The sequence below is a fragment of the Pelodiscus sinensis genome, chromosome 1, assembly GCF_052426305.1.
Source record: "Pelodiscus sinensis isolate ZL-2025 chromosome 1, ASM5242630v1, whole genome shotgun sequence".
Taxonomy (NCBI): Eukaryota; Metazoa; Chordata; order Testudines; family Trionychidae; genus Pelodiscus; species Pelodiscus sinensis.
The window spans coordinates 238,487,597-238,509,904 of NC_143052.1; the positions used below are offsets into that span (position 1 = coordinate 238,487,597).

The window sequence follows — 22,308 nt, forward strand, 5'->3', positions numbered from 1 at the left end:
TTCAAAAGAGGATTGAAAAAACAGCTGGCAGCTCCTGTTATCAGGTCTAAATCCAGAAAAACAAGTCCAACAATCTTGGGAAAATAATTTTTTTCTTTTAAAAAAATGGTAGGGTATGGTGTGTTTACCCAGATCTTTATATACTCTATATACTCAATTTACTGCTGGCTCGTGTTCTCTGCCACAGCCACTACATATTGTGGTAAAGAATACTGCTGTTTTCTGACATGCCAGATTCCTACATTGCATTTTTGGAGGCCCAGCACTGCAGTGTGGATGTACAAGTGGTACGTGACAGCACTTCAGAGGTGCCTTTTGCCTGAGATACCTGTTCCCTTCTTTTCCCACTCTCAGGGTAGGTCTAAACTACATTCTATTTTTGAAAGTGGATATGCAAATTCCACAGGAATTTGCATATCTTCTTCCGATCTCACTTTCTAAAGTGGATCTTTCAAAAGTGAAAGTGGTCTGGAAGTGTTTTTTTCAGGGGAAAAAACCCCTTTTCCGAAAAAACTGTGTAAACCTCATTTTTTAAGGAAGAGTGGTTTTTTCGAAAAAGGGTTTTTTTCCAGAAAAAAAGTGTTCAGACTACTTTCACTTTCGAAAGGTCCACTTTCGAAAGTGAGATCGGAAGAAGATATGCAAATTGCCACCGAATTTGCATATCCTCTTTTGAAAATAGAACGTAGTCTGGACATAGCCTCAGTACTGGCTTCTATTTCCCGTAAGAGATTTTCTATTTTTGCTAAGTACCTCAACATTATAGAATTCTTTTTGAGAGAGGATTATGGTCTAATGTACAAAATTGAAAGCCAAGAGCTCCTGAGTTCTTATCTTAACTCAGGTTCTCCCAGTTACTGCCTTTGACCTTGTCTTCACTGCTGAAGAAGGTGTAAGACCAGCTCTATACCCTTTCAGTGGCCAACCTTGGTTAGTTTAACTCACCGTAAAATTAAAGTGGTTTCTCTGTGAATTAACCACTGATAGCTCTCATGTAATAGCTGCCCTGAAATAAAGGCCTTTGTGGCATTGGATGTCAGTTGAGCCTGAAAGCACAAAAGGCATTAGGCATCTAATTCCCAGTTTGGAGACTACTGTGATGTACAAAACTCCTACTAAGCCTATAGGCCCTATAGTTTTTTGTTTTTTTTTTAATAAAAAAATCCCTCAGAGCCTGTTTCTGGCTCTGAACATGCATGCTGCTACTGGCTGTCCCCCTCTAGGCCACCTACCTCTTTCCTAAGCCCCAGAGCGATTCACAAACCAAGGGAAGATAGGCATTCCTCCCCCTAAGTTGTGTGAAGGGCCCAATGTGATAGGCCTGCTCAGAGGGTGCCTACTGGATTGGGCTCCATAGCCAAGGAGCAGGCTATATGCTTAGTCATTGGAGCAGATAGGGAACTTGACCCAAGGGTCTCCTACATCCCAGGTGAGTACCCTAACAATGGGCTAAAAGAAAAGTTATGAAAAAGGTCCTCCTCCTCTTCTCAGCTTCCTGTGAACAGCACAGGCCTCCAGTTCTTACAGGGTAAGAATCCCAAGCAGTGGGAGGCACTTCCCTGCCGCTTGGACTCCTCTGGCACTTATCTTCAGACACCCCGCTAGGTCGGCATCTCCCATTAGCTAGCATAGGCATCTCCCTGCCTAGCATGCTGGCTGTTGTAAATCACTGTCTAAGGCACCTCTCTCACACCATTCACTGTATAGGTACCTAACTCAGGCATTGTAAATCACAACCATTTTCTAGGCACCTACATTCTTTTGTGCCTTCTGGCCTTGGACTGTGTCTTCACAGAAGTCAGCTGGGGATCTTGCCCAGGTGTTGTCCATAACCTTCCTTCTGTCCACACAGAAAAACCTCTAACCTAGGATTGAAGGTACATTAAGCCTGGGGTAGCAAGCACAGCTGAGGGTATAAAGTTGAGCTTGTGTTTCAAAGTTGAGCCTGGTCTGGCAAACCTATTCCCTTTGCAGTGAGAATGCAGGCTAATCAAGTCTAGGTGCAATTAGTCCTTCAATGCTCTCCCACGGTTCCACCTGAACTGTCTATCTCCTCCTGTCTTCTGCACTGTAAATCACCTACACTGCTCAGTGTTAACTTCATTTGCTTGCTCCATTTCTGCTGTGCTTCCAGAGCATTTGAACAGAGATGCCGTCTAAGAAATCCTTCTCCAGAGCTACCATTTGGCCAAAAGCTGACACGGGCCTTCTGGTAATGCTGAGAAGTGAAGTCAGAAAGATCCATAATCAGGGGAAATGAACCTACCATGACACTTTTCTGGTTAGTGGACAGGAAAGAAATGGAGAAGCCGAGTTGTCAGTCTCGTGGGCTACAAATCACTTTGTAATTTGCAGACGGAATACCTTAATGACAATTCTCATTAAAAGTGTTTGCTGTCAGATGCAGTTTGCTTTTGCCTTCAGTGCTGCCTGCATTAATAATGAGGAGCTCCACTTAGAAGTTATTACCATAAAGCATTGTTCTCATGTCACTGCCAGACAGCAGCTCAGTGTTAGGCGAGAGGAGAAGAAGAGCCACTGAATTCATAGAATTCTACCACTAAGAACCATGGGACAGGCCACCAGAACTCCAGGCCAGCAGTGGGGCTAGTATAGCGCCACTGGGACACAGCCACACAGATCTGAGTCAGCTAGTGCTTTGCAGTGGGGCTGTGGAGTATGTGCAGCCAGATTAGCTGGGGCTGACTCTGCAATGAAGACATATCCTTAGAGGCTGATTCTGGAAGATGCTCTGCACTTTACAGGGGTAGGGTTCCCATCCACCATAGAACTTAAGCATATGCTTAATTTTTAAATCGCTTTGACTTAAGTGACTAAACTCCTTTGCTGGATTGGGTCCCAGATACTCTTTCTTAAAAATTTGGCTGATGTGCTCTTACTTCTCGACAGAATGTGGTTGGGAGTGTGAGTTAGTGAGACTGTGTGCACCCTCCCACTTCTGTTTGTATAACTTATATTGGTAGGGGTGTGAAAAAGCTACTCCACTGGGCTACATAAGCTACACTGACCTAAGCACTAGCGGGGAAAGTGCTAGGTTAGCAGGAAGCTTTTCCTGCTGACATAGTACTGCTGTTCGTTGGGATTGGATTAATTAAGCTAACAGGAGAACCCTCTCCAGTCAGCATAGAGTGGCTACATTAAAGAGCTTACAGATGTGCCGCTGTAAGCTGTGTAGTGTGACATAGCCTGAATCACACTACAGTACCTGTAAAGTGCTGGAGGGATATAAAGGGCTCTATAAGTGTTAAATTCTATTTAAATTTACTTTCTCCCAGTAGCTGCATACATTAGAGCTTCTCATATTTCATATCTTGAGTAGGTAGTGTTTATTGCACCCATCCGGGGCTCTTTGCATTCCTCTGTTCCCGCCACATTTTACTTCCCAGACAGAAAGAAGTCATTCAGTGTGTTGACAAGTTAAGCTCTATTGGGAGAAGATGCAGAGATGAGTTAGGGACATTGTTATGCTGGAGGGCTTTAACAGGACTTAGCAACAGTGAGTTTGATCTATAATACAGACAGTTGCAGATGGGCTTGATGTTGCAGCTGTGCTAAAAAGCTGACAGAAACTCCATGAAGGCCCCATTTCTCCCTTGTGGTTTTCCAGTTTTGCCCCAGATCAGTAGGGTTCTGAACATTCCCTGAGTTTTTTGAATTGGTCAGATGTGTCATTTCAAATTCATCATCTTATTGACAGACACAAATACCACCAAGTTGAATGTGAGAGCTTCGCAAGCTCAGTCAGGACTCTCTTATCTGTGCACATTCTTTCCTACCCCCACTGCAGAACAGTTAAGAGCAGTGATAGACACCCACACTTTCAAAAGACAGAGCACTAGCAGAGCAGATTTAACCTGCTTTTGGGAATGCAGTCCGCTCTGTGTTGGTGGTGCATTTCCCTTGCAAATGAGTTTCACTAACTCTTTGCACTAGCTGCTTCTCATTTCTCAGTGCCATGGTAGCGAACTGTCTCAGCACTCTTGCTTGCTTTCATCTACTGTATATCTATATTTAATGAGGAGTCTGGCAATGAGTTGCTAACGTTAGTGATTAGTAGGTTCTCGCATGTTTGTGTTTTGGGAGACAGAATCTGATCCACATGAGATTTGTCTCAGATGAATGCATATCTTGGATCTCTAGTTAAATAAAACACATACAAGGAATAGTTTTCTATATCTCTCTGTATATTTTAGAGTGTGTCTGTCTGTGCATCTGTTTGTCCATTTGTTCCAGAACTCCTCCTAAACTGTAAGAGCTAGGACCACCAAATTTGGCATGCAGCTTCCTTCTTCCCCTAACTTAAACCTGCGTCAGGGTTCAGTTGTACCTACTAAACGGAAAGTGCTGGGAATGGGACTGTTTGAAAGGTAGGGTGCAGAGAGAGGAGGAACACAAAAGGAGGGGCACAGAGATTGGAGGGACACGATACTGAGAGTGGCCACTAGGGGCAGCTGCAGCACCAATACCATGGCTAGCAGGGCTGGAGCTCCACCATCTTGCCTGCTACTACACTGTGCCTTCCTACCCCAAAAATGGAGCCTGCCCCTCCATGGAGAGCCTGCATGTCATGGGAGGGCTGCTTGAGGTGGGAACAGCCCCCAGAGCCTGGCTCCTCCCCAGACAGCCTGCAGGCCAGGGCGGCCCTGGAGCCTCGACCCCCTCAGACAGTCTGCAGGCCACTGGGTGGGGGGCATTTACTGCAGGAGGGGGAAGCCCCTGGAACCTCACCCTCTCCCAGATGTCTGTAGGCCACAGTGGTGCCACTGGAGGAGGTGGCAGCCTCCTGATCCTGCTACCCCCCAGACAGCCTGCAGGCCATGGGGTGGAGGCCTGGAGAGGGCAGCAGCCCCTGGAGCCTGTTCCTTCCCAAGCTGCAGGGGAGGGCAACTGAGGGGGGCCCTGGGAAAAGTCACTGCGGGAGCAGCACCACCTTTGCTGCCACAGGCGGCCCCAGTAGCCCCTCCCAATCCCCTGTCCTGAGTCCTGCACCTCCCATGACTTCAGTACCTCCTCCTCCTGCCCTGAGTCCCGCATCTTCCTTCCCCTCCCCGGAACCCCCCCCCCCCATTTCCCAACCCTCTGCTTTAAGGCAACTACCGTTGCCCCCTCATTACCTTCGAACTCTCACTTCAGCCTTCCTTTTTCGAAAAATACAATCATTGAAATAACACACGTATAATTTTCATTTATTTTTCAAAGAGAAAGAAAGAAATATACTTGGCTCATCTGGTAGTTTTAATACAAGGTTTGCAAAACTAACAAGTACTATGGAATGTCTTGGATGAAGGCTCCAATGTGATTGGACGAATGAGGTTTAGAAGAATTAGTATCACCCCCCTCCCCCCAATAAATGCCTGTGTCAGAACTATAAAGTTCATCATTGTACCTCCTGGCAAATATTAAAAGACTGCAAATTAGTAGGTCATATCTGCCCTCTGATGGGGGCGGGTAGTGTTGGGAAAGGGAGATGTGGTCAGAAAAATCTACCCATTTCCCCTTGTGGCATTTTCCTCAGGCCATTCCATTAGAGGGTTGCTGGCCCCCCAGCCTCTGAAGAATAAACAAGCAGTTTGGACCCAAGACATTTTGGTGATGAGATCTATAGGAAGCCAGAGGCAGTCACACATCGGTACTGTCCCCTCTCCCAAGCTTCAGGGACCCCAGCACATCTTTTGCCTCTGTGCACTGCTTTTCCCAACATTGTCCTTGAAAATGAACAAGTGAAAGTATAAAGGAATCATAGCTGTAGACCGTTTCTTTAGATGTCCCTGAAGTCCTCTGAAAGACCAAAGGAAAGTGGGAAAGTTCAAAATAGAACAGATTAAGGTATAAGAATTATAGCCACATGCATAGGTGCCCAATTCCAGGGGGGTGGGTCACATGAAATCTAAACTTCAGCTTTCATTTAAAAAAGAAAAAAAATCTAGTTCTGGATGTAAAATATCTGAAACTTTTTTAATATGTGACCCACATGTAACTGGAGCCTGCATCAGCCTGAAACAATGTTTCATGTCAAGGAAGTATGGACTTCCCCATTCCTTTTAAATTAATTAGCTACCCTACCCAAAAGATGGGGCAACAACACAGGCCAGGACTGTGGTGTGCAGGAAAAGCCATGAAAGTACCATTTGAATTATACCTAGAGTTCAGTGTTTGTTTAATTCAGTGCTACTTCAAAGGAGGCCCATTAAGGTTATTCCTACACTGCGGTGTAAACCCAGGGTTTGAACGCAGGCTTGGGTCTAATCCCCATTCCATCTACACATACATTGCACTGACCCAAGGTCCCAAGATCCCACAGAGGTGGAAGGATCAAACCAGGACCCTATTCCTTTGCAGTGAAAATGTAGCCCCAATGAACTCATACTCTGGGTGTCCACCCAAAGTATCCCACAGACTGACATTCTTTGTCCTCTGGATAGTCACATTTTCCCACAATGCACCACAAAGAAAGTGCTACAGAAGCCATGTTTTGGGAAGGCCCTGGGAAGTCTGAAGATATGGGTGGTTGGCCTTAAGCCTGCATACTGCAATGGAGCCTCAGGTTGAACACCGGGTTCAACAATTCCTAACCAGGGGGTACAAATGACAGTACATGCTCAAGCCCTAGATTAATAAATCCAGGATCTGCTAACATGAGTTTTACCAACCTTGGGCTTATATTGCAGAGTAGACATATTCCCATTGAGGTCTGGGGGAAATTATCTGTGATTGAGTTACCTGGTCAGCTGTGGCATACCCCTAAATTGCTATGCAGATTTAACTGTTCTGATTACAGTCCTTGAGATTGGTTAGAACTTCTTGAAACAAAGAAATTATTATATGTTAGGTACTCGTACATTCCCTAATAATAGCATATCATTATGCTACAGGTATAGCCATTCTTCCCCTTTCCATTTCACATTTCTCTCTTGCTTTGATGAGCCTGCATTTAAAAATATTTATTATAATTTGGATCAGCTCTCACATACTAGGAAGCAAAATGTTCTAGTACACTATCTGGATACTAAAAAAGCAGTGTATTTTAATATATTTATTTCTGGATGCTCAATATACTATAGTAATTTTAAGTTTCAATTTCTGGTTACTCATAAAAGGAATGGCAATGCTCTCTTTAGATCATTATCAGCAGTGTACCCAGAAAGTGGGTTCATCTACTGACTGATATGTTGTTACTTCATGGAAACTTGTTAATTGCCAGTACAGGAATACCACTAATGAGACAATCTGAGACCAACTCATGGAGAAAACAGCCATATGTCAGTGATTAATGCTTGCACCAGAATTAAGTTTACTTATTGCCAGCCAAATTGAAATTGCTATAGCAGGAACTAAAATGATTACTCAGAGGATTACATTTAAAACATTCAAACGCAGTAAGTCCCTTAATGAATGGGGAAAGCAACTTAGTGACAGATGATGTGGAAAAAGCTGAAGAATTCAATGTTTTTTGTGTGTGGGTTTTTTTTTTTTTTTTGCCTCCACCTTCATACAGAAGGTCAGCTCCCAGACTGCTGAACTGGGCAGCATGCTATGAGGAGGAGGTGAGCAACCCTCAGTGGTAAAAGAACAGATTAAGGACTATTTAGAAAAGCTGGAAAAGCACAAGTCTATGGCACTGGACGCAATGTGTCTAAGAGTGCTGAGGCAATTGGCTGATGTGATTGCAAAGCCACTGGCTATTATCTTTGAAAACTCATGGAAACTGGGGGAGGTCTCAGACAATTGGAAGGAGGCAAATGTAGTGGCCATCTTTAAAAAGCAGAAGAAGAGGAATCCAGGGAACTACAGACTGGTCAGCGTCACCTCAGTGCCTGGAAAAATCATGGAGCAGATCCTTAAGGAATCCATTTTGAAACACTTGGAAGAGAGGAAGGTGATCAGAAACAGTCAACCTGGATTTACCAAGAGCAATTCATTCCTGACCCACCTAATTGCCTTCTATAATGAGATAACTGGCTCTGTAGACCTGGGGAAAGCAGTGAACATGATATGCCTTGATGTTAGCAAGGCTTTTGATACGGTCTCTCATAGTATTCTTGCCAACAAGTTAAAGATGTATGGAATTGGGTGAATGGACTATAAGGTGGGTAGAAAGTTGTCTAGATTGTCAGGTTAATGGGTATTGATCAACAGCTCAATGTCTAGGTGGCAGCTGGTATCAAGTGGAGTGTCCCGGGGTTGATCCTGGTGCTGGTTTTTTTCAACATCTTCATTAATGATCTGGATAATGGGATGGATTACACCCTCCGCAAGGTTATGGATGACACTAAGCTAGAGGGAGAGGTGGACATACTGGAGGGTAGAGATAGGGTTCACTCAGGATAAATTGGAGGATTGGGCCAAAAGAAATCTGATGAGGTTCAACAAGGACAAGTGCAGAGTCCTGCAGTTGGTATGGAAGAACCCCATGCACTGCTACAGGCTGGAGACAGACTGGCTAAGCAGCAGTTGGGCAGAAAAGGGTTTGTGTGGGATGGAGGCTGCTTCACACCACCCAGAAAAATGAACACATATTTTTGTAATGCTGAAAGAGCGGTTTGTTTTAGTTTTGGTTTGTTTTTACCTCGTCTTATAGTGGGACAGTTTTTGTTCAAGTTTTAGAAATCGAAATTGATCTTTAAGTTAAATTTCAGGCCAAAAATGTGAATGTTTCTGAAAATAGTATGAATGTGAAAATGTAGATTAGAATGGAAACTCTTCTGCAGCCTTATCTATAGCATTCACGTGTAAGTGAACACTGTAGTATGTGGAATTTTCAAGATATCTGTGATTGACCAGGCTTTGTTTTGGGGTGGGGGAAAGGGATGTAGTCAGGAGCACTTAGCAGTAGCGGTATGGTAAGCAGCTCTCGTTTTGGTAGTGGTTGAAGCCTAGCAGAAATGGACACCACTTTTGGACAATAACAGGGGCAGTGGCAGAGCATTTTTTAGGTTAATTTTTTCCCTTGTAATTGGCTGTTAGCTTAAATGGGAATCACAAAGGGAAGTAAGTGTCAGGCTGTTCTTCCATGATAAATTGGACATGAAATTATGAGGCCATTTTTAATTATATGCAAAATAAGGATGATGTTTAGAAAGAGTTTAATATAAACATGACCTAATCTCATCCTGTCTTTCAAGCAAATAAACTTCATGTCAGTGCTTAAAAAGACAAAATCCTTGACAGTTCATAGCATTGGAATAGATTATACATTTTGCTTCTTTCCTTCTGAGATAGAACAATGGAAGCATTAATGACTAACAGACGTGGCCTGCCTTAAAAAAAAGTATGATAAAAAGGCAAAATTCCGTGGGTGAGCCAAATTTTTGCTCTTGGGTTGCTTTTATTCTGGCACTTCTCAGATACTGTGCAGCATACATATTTTAGTGTGGTCCTGCTTTCGCTGGCTTGACTCAGTCAGCATAATCACACTTACACAGATCCTTGCTCTGCCACTTTATTTGTGCTGAATAGCTTTGTGAGTGGCCCTATTGACTCACATGGAGGAAGCAAATACGCCGCCTAAGCAAAGGTGGCAGATCCTGATCTACAGTAAGTAACTGCCTTATCCCATGATCCTTCTGCTGCTTATTCTTTTTGTGAGTGCCAAATTCTGTTACCTTTTCTCGCAAAGAATAATGACTGACTCAATGAAGTGAAAGGGAATCAACCAGGCTACTCCTGAGGGCATGTCTAGACTTGCTTTCACTTTTGAAATAATGTATGCGAATTTGGCCTGAATTTGCATATCTTCTTCCAATCGCTTTTTCGAAAGAGGTTCTTTCAAAAAAGAAAGTAGTCTAGACGCGGTTCTTTTGAGGAAAAAAACCCTTTTTTGAAAAAACTGTTCTTCCTAAAAAAATGAGGTTTACACAGTTTTTCGAAAAAGAGTTTTTTCTTGAAAGAACTGCATCTAGACTACTTTCTTTATCAAAAGAACCTCGTTCGAAAAAGCGATCGGAAGACGATATGCAAATTCATGCCAAATTTACATACCTTCTTTCGAAAGTGAAAGCAAGTCCAGACATGTCCTTCAATGCAAGAGCAGCAGAATCCCTATAGACACTTCTTCTAGTGAATGCTCAAAAACTTGACACACAACCAGAACATCTGTAGCAATGGTATTACTGAAATTCCAAACTGAGCAGAATTATTAATTTAAAGAAATTTGTCTGAGGATGAGCAATTACCATTATTGATCATGTTATGTTTCCTACAGTGCTACTTCTGAGCCCTCATGAAATGAAGAGCATTCTATATCAGACTTTGATTCAGAATTGTCTAATATCAATGACTTAGAGATAAACTAAACTACTGATAAATCTAGGGGAAAACCACAAACCTAGAGAGAAAACATGTCCTGCCAAAACTTGACCAAACTCCTCTGGTCCTAGAAAGTTCTTCAGTAGCTTTGAAGCAAAGCTTTGGGCATAAAGCCAATAAAAGACAAAGAACCTCACAAATGACTATTACAGGCATGAAATATTAACCTGCACCTCAACATCACTCTGAAGTTTGAACAGCTCCCTTTAGGGGATGACACAAACAGAAAATGATTAGGTGCTAGCAATCTGAGATCAACTAAATCATTTTAAAATACCTCCAAATGCCTGTTTTCCATCCAAATGGACAGCCCTTGAGCACTGAATCCTTATCCTGTCATGTTACCATTTGTCAGAAAAATTCTGCACCCCATATGCATTCTTGATGGAGAAGCTGCTAGAGTTCAACTGGGCAGTTCAGTATCAGTGACATTCATCCCACTGAATAAGTAGTCTCAGACAGGCATTAGCATGCAGAGAAGAATTCAGACCCACATTTAGAAGCTTTGTCATTAAATAGTTTCCTTGTCAATTGATCCATTGTGTGCAGTTCAGACTACTAGATCCATCAGTTGCCAGGGGAAAAGTGACAACAGATCTTAATCAATTAATCACAGAATGCTTGACATTCCCCATTGGGATACTGGTCATTTTGGGCCTGACTGTTGAGCAGGACTGACTTTGCCACCATGGGCTTCCCCAACTACAGGGAGGGGGCTATTGATGGCATCCACATCCTTATCCAGGCCCCCAACCACTGGGAATCACGGTACATCAACCAGAAGGGATACTTTTCGATGGTCCTGCAGGCCTTGGTTGACCACCAAGGCCAATTTTTGGACATCTTTGTTGGCTGGTTGGGGAAGATGCATGATGCCCGCATGTTCCAAAACTCCAGCATGTACCAGAAGCTGGAGGCCAGAACTTTCTTCCCCCGGTGCAGGATCAGGGTTGGGGACGTGGACATGCCACTGTGCATCATGGGGGACACAGCCTACCCCTTCATGCCGTGGCTAATGAAGCCATATACTGGACACTTTGATCCCAGCAAGACACCTTTGGGCGTCTGAAGGTGAGGTTCAGGTGCCTCATGACCCGCCTGGATGTAGCGGAGTAGAACATCCCTCAGGTAGTGTCGGCACGTTGTGTATTCCACAGCATAGTGGAGAGGAAGCAGGAGGCCTTCCTTCCAGAATGGGGGCAGAGACTGGCCGGGAGGGAAAGGCCTTTGAGCAGCCGTGCGCAGCTGCCATCTGGCAGGCCCATCAGGCAGAGCTGTGCATCCGGAAGGCCCCGAGGGAGAGTTTCTCACAGGGTACGTCTAGATTATATGCCTCTGCCGACAGAAGCATGTAAAATAGGCTACCCGACATAGTCAATGAAGCGGGGATTTAAATATCCCTGGCTTCGTTAAAACAAAATAAAAATGTCCGCCGTGCTAAGCCGGCTCAGCTGATTGTCGGCACAGCGCACGAGTCAAGGCGCGGATCGGTCGACAAGGGAAGCCTTTGTCGACCGCTCCCTTATACCTCATGAAATAGCTATTTCAAAAGAGGCGTTATTCCTCGTGGAATGAGGCTTACCAACATTGGAAAAAACTGTCAGTTATTTCAATTTTCTTTCAAAATAACACAATTGCTGTGTAGACACTAGCATTATTATTCTGGAATAATGGCTGTCATTCCTGAATACTGGTGCAGTGTAGACACACACTTAGATATATAGAGTGTGCCTAGACTACACCTTTCTGTCGACAGAAAGAGGTAGTTTAGCCATATCAAAATTGCTAATGAAGCAGGGATTTAAATATCCTGCGCCTCATTAGCATAAGCATGATGGCTGCTTTTTTTCAAAACGGATTTTTTTCGGAAAAAAATGGCAGTCTAGACACGGATCTGTTGAAAATAAAGCCTTTTTCAACAGATCCCATAAACCTCATTTTTTGAGGAATACAGGATCTGTCGAAAAAGGATTTATTTTCAACAGATCCGCGTCTAGACTGCCGTTTTTTTTTTCAAAAAAATTCTGTTTCGAAAAAAAGTGGTGGCCAAGTTTATGCTAATGAGGCACAGGATATTTAAATCCCTGCTTCATTAGCAATTTCAATGTGCTTGATTTGCATCCCTCTGTTGACAGAGGGATGCAGTCTAGACGTAGCCCCTGTTCTAAAGTCTGTATGGGAGCATGTTCAGTATCATATATATAGTAGCCCAATGTCTGTGACTCTGTAATGCTGAAATGCTGGCTGTTCCCTCCCTGGCTGTTGCCTCCCTGGCTGTTCCCTCTGGGCGGCGCTGTTGCCTGAGTCACATCCTTCGTCTCCCGCTGTGGTGCTCAGCTGACTTCTGCGCCGCTCAGCCAGGCCTCCGCGGAGGACCAAGCGGCGCAAACGGCCGCTTGCACCACTTGCTCCCCGCGGCAGCCCGGCTGAGTGGCGCAGAAGTCAGCCGAGCACCACAAAGGGAGGTGAAGGGTGGCGGGGCGATGGCGTGTGGCGTGACAGCGGCTCCAGGCCCCGCCCCCTGGCTGTGAACATCACCACCCGCCCCCCTTTGCCTTCTGCAGTGGGGCTCAGCTGACTTCTGTGCCGTTCAGCCGGGCCGCCGCGTGGTAGCAAGTGGCGCAAGTGACCGTTTGGGCTGCATGCTCCCCATGCAGCAGGGGGAGTGCAGTGCCCGTGGTCCCCCAAGTAAGAGGCAGGAGGGAGAGGAGAAGAGAAAGAGAGAGACAGAGAGGGTATGTCTACACTACCCCGCTAGTTCGTGGAATGAGGAGTAACGGTAGTTCGAACTAGGAATCCTAGTCCGAACTACCTAGTTCGTGCCGCGTGTAGCCGCGCGGCACGGGGTTCGAACCAGCGGGGATTTAAAATGGTGGCGCCCGGCTTATGCAAATGAAGCCCAGGAAATTCAAATCCCGGGCTTCATTTGCAAGTGCGGTATGCCTACATTACCCCGCTAGTTCGAACTAGCAGGGTAGTGTAGACATACCCAGAGAGAGGCAGGAGGCGGAGGAGAGCTGAGAGGGAGGGGGGGAGGCAGGAGGAGGAGACGAGAGAGAGAGAGAGACACACAGAGCAAGAGACCAGAGGCTCAGGAGAGAAGACCGACCTAGAGGAGAGACCTGAAAATCCCGTCTTATGACGGGCTAATTTATAGTTCCCAAAAGTTCTTCCTCTAGCTAAGCCAGTTGTCCTGCCCTCACTCTTTTCTCCAATCTAAATCTCAGGCCTCCATGATCTATAGCTTTTCTCCATATGCCTAATAATGTACTTCTGGTCTTTCTTTCTGCCCCAAAACCCAATTTGGGAGTTTCAAAGTTTAAACTCTGGTTGATATTTCAGAAGGTTTTTTTAAAAATAATTTTCATTTTTTTCAGAATGCCTTACAAAATATAATTAGAATGACAGTAAAAAGACAGACGAGTGGCCCCGTGGGACCTTAGAGCAGGGTGGGCAATTTCCGGTCGTCGGACCAGATCCACTCTTCAGGCTTAGTCACTATGTATGCCATTTTGTTTACCTGGCAGGCTGCCATTTCTTTATTGCCCATCCCTGTCTTAGAACCAAACTATATAGAATCATAAACTTTCATGGGCAAAACCCATTTCATCAGATTAAATGGAGTGAAAATAACAGAAACCAGGAGACATACACAATAGCAGAAGTACTTGCCAGTTGTAGAACCCATGCTAATGAGGCAAATTAAGTGGCTGGGAGGGTCTTATACATCACTTTTGATGTGGATATGCAGATATTAATGACAGGAGAAACTGCCTTGTAATGCACCAATCAGTTAATGTCTTTGTTTAGGCCCAGGGTAACTGTCAAATCTGTAGATAAATTCCAAGTTCTGCAGACTCTGTAACTGGTTAGTGAAACTCCTTTGTGGAAAAATGGCTACTTTTAAATCCCGGATTGAATGCCTAGGCAGGTTAAAATGTTCCCCTACAGATTTCTGTGTGTTACCATTTCTGATGTATGGTTTGTGTCCATTTATTCTTTGTTGTAGAGACTGTTCAGTTTGGCCAATATACATGGCAGAGTGGCATTGCTGGCACTTGATGGCATCTATCAATTAACCTCATTAACATGGGTCTGACAACTAATGGGTACTTCTGCCACAGGACTACTTGTTGGTTTTAAAGTTACAGACTAACACAGCTACCCCTTTGAGTAAAAAAGAAAGCATAACAGTCTTGTAGCATTTCTTCAATATGAATCAATGTGATATTTTCCATTACATAAAGTTATAAAGTTTAGTCTTGCAAGATTTACAATTCCTGGCTTGTTACCAGGTATTGCTTTGTTGTCATCTTCATATAAAAGATTATCATCAATTGAATCTTCGCTTCTGTATTTTTTTTTCTTATCCTTATCAGTGAAAAGTTTCTCACTCGACATTTCATTTAGTACTTAGAAAAAATACTTAAGTACCCCATTTAGCATATTTCATCTAAATAGGAATAAGAAGCTAGATTCCTAGATATTTGTTAGTTTTTAATCCCTCTTGCTGAATTTAATTTGATGCATTAATGTTTCCATTACCACAAATATTCCAGCCTCTATGTCATCAACAATTAATAGAGAAGGGTATTTTCTTTTCTCTATTTCCAGCTAACAAGAGCCATGTTACTAAAAGTTTGCTGTTAAAGTTATATATTATTTTGGCCACATAATTACTTATGAGACCTAGAATTATGACTGATGGGCCCTTAAGAAGACCTGATTTGATCAATAATCCTATCCCATAAATCTTCAGCCTGTGGGCAGTCTGACAAAATATGAATCATTTTATAACCCCGTCTCTATTCCAATAGCATCCCTATTAGTTACTTGTACAAAGCCAGTAAGTGTTACACATCTCTCGTGATATCCGTGTGACCTGTCATGTCTCTCAGTACCTTAGGATAATTCAAGAAAAAGACTTTTTGGTCTAGGATAGGGGTGGTCAACCCATGGCTCGCGAGCCGCATGCGGCTCTTCAAAGAAAAAATTGTGTATCTTAAAGGGGCAGCATGGCAAAGCAAAAGCAAGGGTTCCGTGAAGCTGGGGGTGCAGGGTCTTGCTCTCCTGCTCCCTTTGAAAGAGACAGAACCGGAGTTGCGGCGTCCAGTGCAGACTTAAAAATGGCCGCCTTAAAGGGCAATGCCTACTCTGCCCTTAAAAGGGCAAACTGTTTGTTTTTGTTTGACCAAATGTGGCAGCCAGGGCTTTTTTTTTTTTTTGCTCAACAACATTTTCCCCCTCATCTCTTTTCGTTGTATCCACCACTATTCTGCTATTCTGGCTCTTTGTCGGTAATGGGTTAGCCACCCCTGGTCTAGGAGATGGTGTACTGGGCTGTGAGTTCTTTATTCAAGTCTCCCCATTGACTAACTGGTGTTACTATTTGGCTATGTCCACACCGCTGTGTTATTTTGGAATAACTGGCATTATTCCGAAATAATATAGTCCACTACACTACCGGCAGTTATTTCGACATAATGTCAAAATAATGTTGAGCTGGAGGACTATTTACTCTGACTCCTGTAACCCTCATTGTACAAGGAGTAAGGGAAGTTGGGAGAAGAGTGCTCTTTCTTGAAATAATTGTGTAGACGGTACCAAAAGTCGAAATAAGCTATTTCAACTTAAGCTATGCAATTAGCATAGCTCAAGTTGTATAGCTTATTTCAAGTTTAGCCCTGTTGTGTAGATGTGCCTTTTCTGAGCAGTTCACAGCCATTATTATCCTCATATACCTATCCCATGAGCCAGGAAAGGATCATTCACTCATTTTATAAAAAAGGAGTAGAGAAGTTATACAAATTAGGGCAGCTTTGCAGGTTTTTCACCTTTCTAGACCAAAGAAATCCTAGAAAGAACCACTTTCTTAGTGGTGAGCTTAATTGGTGAACTTATGTCCTGTACTTGGAAAATGTAAAGTGTTATATAAGTACTAGCAGGATTATTGTATGCACAAATACTTCATGTAATATAGCTAACCTTGTAAGGCACAAATCACCAAGAGTCATGTCTATGATTATAAATAGTTTTCTTCTTAGTAAAAAAATAGCTAATAAAAAATCAGTGAGTAACATTCTATTTCTGTACAATATATTTTGAAGCCAAATGATACAACTAAAAGTAATTTGGCATTAAGAATGTTCTAACGTAGTTAAAAATATTATTTGAAATTCAGCCATTGCATAAGAACATGGTAAGAATTAAAACCTATCCCTCTTTTTCAGATCTAAGATTTCATGAGACAGCTCAGATGAAGATCACAAATATTCTGACAAACTAAAGACTGAGAAGTTTTAATCTGTGACCCTTATAATTAATTTTATTTTCAATTGTTCAGCATAGAATCAGATGAATACTTATCCCAATAAAAATTCACTGGTTAACATTCATTTTCCAGTTTTGTTTTTCATATTTATAACATTATAATTTATTCACCATGATAATCAAGGATTTAGAAATTAATATATAAATCTGCTGTGCTACATTTAATTTAAAGTTTTCTGAAGTACAAAGCATTGTTGTTAATTATTATGTGTAGAAAAAGAAAAAATATATATACTTTAAAAAATGAACCAGATTGAAACAAGACCATTAGAAACACAGAATATAGGTGTCTTATCCACCCTTTGAACGGGTTTAAATTAAGTCAGAGGTCTCAATCTCATGGCCCTTGGACCAACTGCCACAACCTGACCTGCTCATGGCTGCTTGCATGTGAGTCTTTGCGGCCCTGGTGGGGGTTGTCCATATCCTTCCCACAACTCCAGCACCTGCTCCTCCCCTGACCTACCTCTTTCCATCCTTGCTTCATCCTCTCCCTGCCATTGCATCCCTTCCCTCAAGCTCCCTCCTGTGAGGGATGTGACCTCGGAGATTACCTGAGAGCCTGGCATAGGGCGGTAGCAAGGATTGCCCCTTCCTCCCCGCCCCCCCTCCCACACACACACACTCACTGCAGCGATGGAAGCTGCATGGAAGCAGAGTGATGCAGCAGCCTCTGCTCTGCTCTGCTCTGTCACCATCTCCCAGGCCAGCCTAGTTGCTCCCTTCACCACGGTGGCATGGGATGGCTTGGGAGATGGTGTTGGAGCAGAGCAGGCTGCTGTATAGCTTCGCTTTCCCACAGCTCCCACTACCATGGTGAGTATGGAGGGGGGCTGATGCCTGCTGCCAGCACTAGACAGCCACGGCCCAGTAGGCTAACCTGAGTATGGAGGACCATCCCTTCCATAGGATGGTTGGGGCAGTTGCCATGGAATCCCCAAAGTGTGGGGCCTGGGGTAGTGAATAAGATGGTTCTGTACACATGTCCCCTGGGCCACCGGTACATGCCAGCAATGGCACAGCACTATCAGTCGGAAGCTAATCTAGCCCCACTGTGCTACCAGTGGTGGTGCCAGGGTCCCCCTGTTATGCTTAAACGAAGCACATGAGATCTTTTATAGGGGAAAAGGCAGTATGCCGCATTTATTGAGAATACAACAGTTGCATATGCTTTTCAATCACTCACACACAACACATCATGCATACACAGTCTTGCCAGATGATGTCATAGTTACCTGTCCAGAGTCTGTATCAATCTAGTGGCCAGCTAGATCGAGCACCGGGGGGAGCAGGGCCTTGTCAGTCAATTGATCCAATACTCCTCTCAAGACAGTGGCAGACGAACCCAAAGTTCCATAGTAAAGCACCTTGCTGTTATAATCCTTTTCTCTTGTTGAAATCCATGGATTCCGCTCTGTCAGCTTGTGACCGGAATGTTATCTTGTTGATGTCAATCGTTCCCAAACATCTTCCAAGGCTCATCCTGTAATCAATCGTCTTTTGGGGATGCCCGCTCCGCTTCAAGGTTCGTCAATCTGCCAATCCTCTTGTGAGTAAGGGGTACACATCGATTGTTATAGATGGCTTCTCTGCAACCAGGTCATCTCGACCTCTGGCCTTTGCCCGCTCTCGCTCACCCCCTTCTTTGGCCATCTCGTTCTAAGCCATATAACTTTGCATCTTATCTCGATACATTCATAATCCTTTCACACACATGAGCAATGTTACAAGAACTCTGGAGGTTACAGATCTGCAATTGTAAATCAAGCAATTAAGGCTTTGGCCTTGCACATTAGCAGAATTTCTCTAATCTTATTAACACAGCAACAATACCCAGTACTGTTTTTCTACTTTAGGACATTTACTAAACTTCAGAACAAAGAAAACAGACCTTCAACTGAAAGGACGTAATGTATAAAATATTAAATGTATGTTAATATATATACCTTATATTGCTATAATATTGCTACATTATTAGACTACATTACTATATGATAATATACAGGGCTTGACAATTAGGGCAATCTATTCGCCCGCGGCGAGTAGATTTTAGCCCGGCATGGCACGGCGCCACAGCACAATCAGTTGGCAGGTCTGTGCCTGCGCAGTGCGCCAAAACGTGCAGCTGGCGAGCGGGGCTTGCCACTGCTTGTGAAGCCCTGATTATATATATTACCTTACATTACTAAACGTAGGATAAGAAATATAAAGACTGTGTCTAGACTGGCAAGTTTTTCCGCAAAATCATCTGCTTTTGCGGAAAAACTTTTGCGGAAAAACTTGCCAGCTGTCTACACTGGCCGCTGATTTCCGCAAAAGCACTGACGATCTCATGTAAGATTGTCAGTGCTTTTGCGGAAATACTGTGCTGCTCCTGTTCAGGCAAAAGTCTTTTTCCAAAAGACTTTTGCGCAAAAGGGCCAGTGTAGACAGCAGAGATTTCTTTTCCACAAAAAAGCCCCGATCGCGAAAATGGCGATCAGGGCTTCTTTGTGGAAAAGCGCGTCTAGATTGGCCACGGACGCTTTTCCGCAAAAAGTGCTTTTGCGGAAAAGCGTCCTGACAATCTAGACGCGCTTTTCCGAAAATGCTTTTAACGGAAAACTTTTCCGTTAAAAGCATTTCTGGAAAATCATGTCAGTGTAGACGTAGCCAAAAAGAATAAAGCTGTCAACCCTAACACTCTACGAGGCGTTAAATTGCCTGGGCGTGGCTGGTGGGGCTGGAGAGTAGATGTGGGGCACATGCCGGCTGGGAGATGTGTGCTGGGGAAACGCAAGGAGCTCCTTCCCTGGAGCCTCTCCCCTGGACCATTCACTAGCCCAGTAGGATGATTGGAGGACTGGCCCTGGCCCCAGGGTTAACTGAGTTTGAGACCCCTGGTTTAAATTCTTGAGGTGATGTGTTTGTACAGTGCCTAGCACGGGGGTCAGCAACCTTTGAGAGGTGACCTGCCAAGATTTAACTTATTTGTGGATCTATGTGCTGGGGAAAGGACGGGAGCAGGGACAAGCTGGGTACAGTGACCCTATTTTCTAAACCAGCTGCAGCTAGGGAGAATGGTTTGATTTAAATTATTAAATAGATTAAACATTTTAAATTTCTCATGTTAGTTTATCAAACTTCATTGTAAATAAAGTAAAATATTAATTTATGTCCAATACAACACGTTTCAATGTTTACCTTATTTATGGCAGGGGCGGGAAACCTTTTTTGGGTTGCGGGGGTCACTGACCCACAGAAAATCAGTTGGGGACCACACTATTGAGAAACAAAAAAACTCCTCTTAAAACCTCCAACCCTCACTGATGTGGTCCCCAACAGAGGCACCTCAGTGCTCTGGTGCTCCAGCCCCATGAGGCTCAGGGTTTCCCATAGGCCAGATTTACTCCTCTGGGGTCCCAGAATTAGTGGATTTTATGGACCCCCTTAGGTTCTGGGATAGGGACACAAATGAAGGGTTCAGTGTTTGAGACAGGGCTGCCAGCAAGTGGGATAGGGATAGGGATGGGGGTGCAGGGAGGGAGGTGGGGTGCAGTAGTAGGCTGGGAGTAGAGTGTCTGGCCAGGTGGACAGAGCAGAAGCAAAGGAGGGTGCAGTGTGTGGCCAGGAGGGATGATGCAGGGACAAGAGAGGATGTCAGAGCAAGGTGGGGGTGCAGGGTCTTGGTGAGGGGTAGGGGAGTGAGTGAGGGGATTGAGGTGGGCTGAGTACAGGCATGAGGCTGGACACTTGCCTGACTTTGCACACCCTTGCTGCAACTGCCGTGGCCATGCAGTCCCGAGCTGGCCCCAGAGGCGCTGCTGAGGAGCTTCAGCCCCAGAGCTGCTTCCTCCCACTGCAGCCTAATCTGCTGCGGGGAAGAGGGAGGGCTCTCCAGTGGCTGCGCGGGAGATACAAGGGGGCTGAGCTCCCACCCTATGAAAATTGACCCACATTGCCACTTATGGCATGAGTGCCATGGGTTGCCAACCCTTGGCCTAGCACAGGGATGGGCAATAATTTTTGGTGGGGGCCACTCCAAGATTTTGGTAAGTGATCAAGGGTTGCATTTTTCTGTGGAGGTTGTGCAGGGTCTAGGGTGGAGGCTGGGTGCAGAAGGACTCAGGGGGTAGGAGACTGGGGTGCAGGAGATGGCGTGAGGTCTCAGAAGGTGTTTGGGTAGAGGAGAGGGCTGTGACCTTGGTCAGAGGATTGGGGTGCAGGGTCAGGAAGGGGGTGTGGGTGCAGGAGAGGATTCTGGCCTGGGGGAAGGGTATAGGAAGGGTACAGAGTCTGGGAGGGAGTTGTTGCCTGAGCCTGGGGGTGCAGAGGGTTTGGACGGTGACCTGGGGGAGGGAGCTGGGGTGCAGGAGGGACTGAGGTGCCAGAAGCAGGCGCTGGCCGGGAGGAGTTTACCTAATTATCTCTTGGCCAGCAGCCCCAGCCACTTGAAAATACAGGCTGCTCCTTCCACGTGGCTCTCAACTCTCAGACTCTCAGGCCAATCTCTCATCTCTTACTGTTTCCAGCCAATAAGAGCTGAGAGATTGGCTGAGGTCAGTTCTTATTGGCTGGTTGTTTCTGGCCAATAGGAGCTGAGGATTGGACTGGGCCAGGGAGATCACGTGAAGCCTCCCCTCCCTGCAGAGCAGCGAAACACAGGGTCTTTGTTAAACGTGGCAGCTGCGTGTGCCTGAGGGTCCTGGCAGGGTGGTCCATGGGCCGGATGCTGTGGCTTGGTGGGCCAAATCTGGCCCCCAGGCCATATTTTGCCCAGCCCTGGTCTAGCACAATGACGGGGGACCATAAGTGCTACCCCCAAATAAAAGGAGTTCTTACAAATACAGCTACTAAAATGGCTATGCCTCATTTTCACACCTTGATTTATCCATGAGGTTCACACATGAGCACTTCCAGAAATTAAAAAGAACTAGAAAAGCATTCTGGGCACTGGCATATAAATAATTGAACAGAATTACCTCATATGTATGCATAATATATTGTTCAAAATAGCCAACACAATATTTTGGCCACTAGATGGCAGTTATTTTGAACTGAACTTTTAATTTACTATTTCCGTTCTGTAGTTCTTTGTGGTTGAAAGACAGGAAACTTAACTACATTTCTTTTGTCAGTTTGTTATTTACATGAATACACAAACAGTGCTGTTAACCCACCCCTCTAAATGATTACAGCTATTTCTGAGCAGTGTTCATGTTTCATTTCTAGAGAGAAAGAGAGAGGTGATTTGGCTACATTTGCAACCAGAATGGTAGGTGTTTTCATTGTAGTTTCCACTTATTTGAAATCTAGATCAGGGAGAATTGCTTATTTTCATGGAGAGAAAGAAAACTACACAAAACAAACCAAGGCACAATACTTGCTCTGGAGGGTTGGCAGAACTGTAGTATCCCTCAAAGCAACGTGGCTGCAAATGTGTTCATTCCTGACCAAGGTCTTTGAAGAAGTTCAAGGATCAGAAGTGAAAATATTTCTGTCCCTCATTTCAGGGTGAAATAACTGCTTGAATGCATATGAAGAAATGTACTGCTTGCAGTGGATTTGGCAATATTATAGAAAGTCCACTCTTCTTTTGCCTCAGATGTAGAAATATATCCTCCTTTTTGTTATTTCTTGTAGTAGAAACCCCTGAATTTCTTCCAAGAGATG

At 44.4% G+C, this 22,308-nt stretch overlaps 1 long non-coding RNA gene across 1 annotated transcript in view; it reads left to right on the forward strand.

Annotated features, from left to right (window-relative positions):
• LOC142825723 (uncharacterized) overlaps nt 1-16,721 on the forward strand; it is a 69,486-nt gene extending 52,765 nt beyond the window's left edge. Inside the window, exon 4 of the long non-coding RNA XR_012900083.2 lies at nt 16,557-16,721. This is a non-coding gene — a long non-coding RNA (uncharacterized LOC142825723). The remainder of the gene's footprint in view (nt 1-16,556) is intronic.
• The last annotated feature ends 5,587 nt before the right edge of the window (nt 16,722-22,308 follow it).